At 39.7% G+C, this 4,458-nt stretch overlaps 1 pseudogene; it reads left to right on the top strand.

Annotated features, from left to right (window-relative positions):
* The first annotated feature begins 2,970 nt into the window (after nt 1–2,970).
* Nucleotides 2,971–3,319, top strand: LOC106088234 (larval cuticle protein 9-like; annotated as a pseudogene).
* Nucleotides 3,320–4,458: the final 1,139 nt, after the last annotated feature.

Below are 4,458 nucleotides of genomic sequence, written 5' to 3'. Positions count from 1 at the left end.
TAAAATTTCAGCCAAATCGGATAATAATTGAGCCCTTTAGAGGATCATGAAGTCAAGATCCAGTTCGGTTTATATGGCAGCTGTATCAGGTTATGGACCGATTTGAAGCATACTTAGCACAGTTGTTAAAAGTCATAACAAAACACCTGAAGCAAAATTTAAGCTAAATCGGAAAATAATTGCGTCCTCTAGTGGCTCAAGAAGTCAAGACCCCAGATCGGTTTTTTGTTTCTTTGAGATTCCTGTCGCTGCACCGCCTAAGGTTTCTTCTCCCTTCCCAACACTGCCTGGTGTTCTTATATTAGGATCTTTGCCTATCCTAGTTTTCAAAATCTTAAGAAAATGGGCTTCATGGGAGAAGGTGACTGTATCGTCGTCGGCTCCATTTCGTTAGACTGCATTGAAATTCATGTCACTGCACTGCCTATTATTTTAAGTTTATGATTTTTGCCTCTCCTAATTTTTGGAAGCTTGAGAAAGTTGGTGATGGTTGGGTCCCTGTTCGTTAGCCTATGTTAAGTCACGCACATCCTAGTCTTCCGATTTTTGGGGCTATCGGCGATGGTCTCGTCGACAGTCCCCTGTTTGTCAGGCAGTATTAAGTCACCTGCCACTGCATGGCATGATGTCTCAATGTGAAGATCTTTGCCAATCCTTGTGTTTACAATCTTCAAAAAGACCGCCTTTGTCCCGTAGTGCGCCATGCCTTTAGTCTTAGCCAAACTTGTCACGGAGACATGATCCAAGCTCACCACAAGGAGAGTTATTTTCTCCTTCTCCTCCCTGTGGAAGATCGCCCATTTCTCTGCAACCCAAGCTTGGTTTTGCTTGCCAAAGAACCCCAACATGCGTTTCGTCGCGAATTTGCTGCCCCATCTCTTGAAGAAGGCCGTTGCCTTTGTGAGCTGTGGGATGTCCATCTTACTCGCCACGTCAAACTTTGCGCTCCAGGGAGTTTGGATACTTATGACTATTTTCTTGACGATATCAATACATTCTGCTGATGCAAAGCGCAGCGTAAAGATATCTCCTCTATACTCCCAGTTCATCATTTGTATGGTTGAACCCTCTTCAGAGTTCCACAAATCCCCTCGTTAACCAGATCCTCCTCTTCAGACCTATGAGCTGATGGAATACGAACGGATGCACTGCCGATATTGATAACTGCATAGGAGGTCAGATGACTGCATCAGAAGTCATCCACACTGGCGTAAGAGGTTAGCTTCTTAAATTTTTCCGCGACCATCTTCTCTTTCTGTGATGGCTGTGTTGTCCTTTTGGAAGTCACAGACCTTCTTGAAGACTCATGGGCCGTGAGAGCTTCCTTCGTTTCTATTCCGACTTTATCTCCCCTCGCAGGAAACCGCCTGCTGTCGTAGAGCAATGAAAACACGACCGCTCCACTTAACGGTTACGTTGTTCGATGACGATTAGTTTCACATCAAACCTTTCCCTTGAACAATGAGCTATTTGTTCATGCAAAATTTTGAATTGATTAGACATCCACCATACAGCCCTATACAGCATCCACTGATCTCCTGACTGATGTATCTTTCTGGACGAACCCCATTATAGTCGCAGAGTTCCTGGATCTTGACACTCAACAGAATCAAGCAGCGAAATTTAGAACACAACAAACTGCTACAACAACAACAGCCCAATGTGAAACTCAGCCATTTTCCAGCAAATGCATAAACCAACCTTAAAAGATTTCACAACTAAATACCAAACATAAATCTCACTTTGTTTCTTTCTAAATTTGTATGCCTAATTATTTATTTACAACAATAACAATACAAAATTCTATTGTTGAACAGTTGGATGATAACCATGATCATCAGCAGTGTAGGTAACTTTGACGTGTTTGCCATCCTTGGTGTCAAACTCATATTCGCCCTTGACAACCCAGTTCTCCTTATCAGCTTCCAAGTGTCCTTCTTGTTGAGCCTTGATGCTATTGGTCAATTCGAGAGCATATTTGAAATCTTCAGCATTAACTTCGGAGAATTCCTTGAGAACATCAGCTTCTTCATTGGCATAGGCGAAGCCCAAAAGGCAGGCGACAAGAACAATCTATGGAATATACCAATATTTTTATTATGTTAGTATGGTTAGGAATTCATCCACATCCGGGAAACTTACAGCGAATTTCATGTTGTTAGTTGAGGTTGTATCCAAAATTGAACTGATTGATCCTACAAATGCGACTATCTTTTATATTCGAACATTTTACTTGCAGAACTTTTGCAAGTGAAATAAAATAAATCAAAACTAGCTTAACGGGAAAGTTACTTTCTTCAATGCAATCTTTGAATAGTTATGTTATGTTATGAAACATTTGATTTTTTTGGAACAATCAACAATAGGATTGAAACATTCCATAGTTGGCAACAAGCCACAATTGATTTGAATTCTTTTTTGTTTTGCATAACTCACAACAAGACAATATCTGGCAATTTTTTTTTTTTTGCGAAGAAATTATAATTTAATGAATAAATGAACAGAAAACCTAGAATCGATATAAATACATATATGAGGATGCTGTGAAAGCTTTTCAAAAAATTTACCATCCCAATATTTCATCGTGCATAATGCAGTTAGATGTTAAGTTTTCTCCCATTTTATTCATTAAACTATAATTTTTTCGCTTAAAAAATTGCTAGATGTCGTCTAATTATGAGTTATGCAAATCTAAAAATAATTCAAATCGATTGTGGGTTGTTGCCAATCTTTGAATGTTTCTATTTTCTATTGTTTATTGTTCTTCTAAAAAAAAATCATCTGTTATGAACTTTACTATTCAAAGATTGCATTGAAGAAAGTTACCTTCCTGTTTAGCTAGTTTCGATTTTTTCTAAATTGCAATGATTCTGCAAGTAAAATGTTCGAATATAAAAGATAGTCGCATTTGTAGGATCAATCAGTTCACTTTTGGAAGCAACCTTAACTGGATAAACATAAACTAACAACATGAAATTCGCTGTAAGTTTCCCGGATGTGGATAAATTCCAAAACATAATTTCATTCAAAATATTTGTATATTCCATAGATTGTTCTTGTCGCCTGCCTTTTGGCCTTCGCCTATGCCAATGAAGAAGCTGATGTTCTCAAGGAATTCTCCGAAGTCAATGCTGAAGATTTCAAATATGCTCTTGAATTGAGCAACAGCATCAAGGCTCAACAAGAAGGACACTTGGAAGCTGATAAGGAAAACTGGGTTGTCAAGGGCGAATATGAATTTGACACCAAGGATGGCAAGCACGTCAAAGTTACCTACACTGCTGATGACCATGGTTATCATCCAACTGTTCAACAATAGAATGTTGTGTTGTTATTGTTGTAAATAAATAATTAGGCATACGAATTTAGAAAGAAACAAAGTGAGATTTATTATTTTACTAGCTGGACAAGGCCCGCTCCGCTGTGCCTTTTTTCGCTCTCTTATTTTACCTAAGCCCTATAACGGCACGGCCAGGAAAAGAGTCCTGTTTGGTGGTGCTGGTATGGCCTTTCAGATATTTCGCCCCAATTTGGTTATCATATTGGTGCTCTACTCCCAAAACTCTTATTCTTAAGCCTTATATTGCTATGGTCGGTGACCATGTCCGGTATAAGGGTATTTTTGGGGGTGAGGTGGTTCCCTCTGTATCTAGTTCGTGCTATAGTCTTAAATACCTTTCATTTTAGCCTAGTATTTCATTTGAGCCTACTTGTTAATATCTTCTATTTTATATCCATATTGTCCCAATTGGTTCAGATATCCTGCTGGGATGCTTTTGGGGGGTGGGGAGGCCCCCTCTGACACCTTAGAATAAATTTTTAAGTCAGATTTACACTCTACTTTTAAAAAACTTTCATTTGTTAACCATATCGCCCAAAGCGGTGAAAGTGTCCTGTTGGGTGGTGTTTTTAGTAGTGGGGTACCCCCCCGGCACTTAGGGGTGTTTGGGAGGTGGGGAGGGCTGCGCGCATCAGACACCAAGGAATACATTTTTATGTCAGATTTGTACACTTCTTTTAAATACATTTCATTTGATACCCATATTGCCCAAAGCGGTGAAAGAGTCCTGTTGGGGGGGGGGGTTTTTGGGGTTGGGGGAGCCCCACGAACACTTTGTGTGAAATTTGTGTACCGAGTTCGTACTCTACTCTTAAATACCTTTCATTTGACACCCATATTGTCCCCATCGGTAAACATGCCCGTTCGCGTGGGTTTTAGGAGGGGGCGTCCCCCAGGTTATTTGACCCCAACATTTTTCGTGTTTTTATGTGGCATCTATATCAGGTTATGGACTGATTTAGACCATATTTGGCACTGTTGTTGCAAGTCATACCTAAAGGATATGTGCAAAAAAGAATAAGAATTGTGCCCTCTAGAAGCTGAAGTATTGAAGACCCAAAATCGGATTATATGGCAGCTATATCAAAACATGGACCGATTACGCCCATTTGCAATCC

Source organism: Stomoxys calcitrans, chromosome 5, assembly GCF_963082655.1.
Source record: "Stomoxys calcitrans chromosome 5, idStoCalc2.1, whole genome shotgun sequence".
Classification (NCBI taxonomy): Eukaryota; Metazoa; Arthropoda; class Insecta; order Diptera; family Muscidae; genus Stomoxys; species Stomoxys calcitrans.
Note: the sequence above shows the minus strand (reverse complement) of the source record. Positions and strands in the feature narration are given on the sequence as shown.